Source organism: Bison bison, unplaced genomic scaffold (assembly GCF_000754665.1).
Source record: "Bison bison bison isolate TAMUID 2011002044 unplaced genomic scaffold, Bison_UMD1.0 scf7180017864500, whole genome shotgun sequence".
Taxonomy (NCBI): Eukaryota; Metazoa; Chordata; class Mammalia; order Artiodactyla; family Bovidae; genus Bison; species Bison bison.
In genome coordinates this window covers 8035375-8035949 of record NW_011495059.1, presented here as the reverse complement: position 1 = coordinate 8035949, position 575 = coordinate 8035375, and positions in this window count along the sequence as shown.

Below are 575 nucleotides of genomic sequence, written 5' to 3'. Positions count from 1 at the left end.
TCTGAAGAAGGCTGAGCGCTGAAGAATTGATGCTTTTGCACTGTGGTGTTGGAGAAGACTCTTGAGAGTCCCTTGGACTTCAAGGAGATCCAATCAGTCCATTCTGAAGAGATCAGCCCTGGGATTCCTTTGGAAGAAATGATGCTAAAGCTGAGACTCCAATACTTTGACCACCTCATGCAAAGAGTTGACTCATTGGAAAAGACTCTGATGCTGGGAGGAATTGAGGGCAGGAGGAGAAGGGGAGGACAGGGGATGAGATGGCTGGAAGGCATCACTGACGATGGACGTGAGTCTGGGTGAACTCCTGGAGTTGGTGATGGACAGGGAGGCCTGGCGTGCTGGGATTCATGAGGTTGCAAATAGTCGCACAGGACGGAGCGACTGATCTGATCTGATCTGATGGAAAAGAAGGGCTATGAGTAGAAGTAGCATATGTGTTGCCTTTTTTCTCTCTGCAATACATGCCATATATATATGCCCTAAGGGTATAGATTTGGGTATGATACCTTCACCTCCCTCCTGTCCTCCTATTTTGCCCCAAAATGCGGGGCTTTAAACTGAGGAAATGGAAA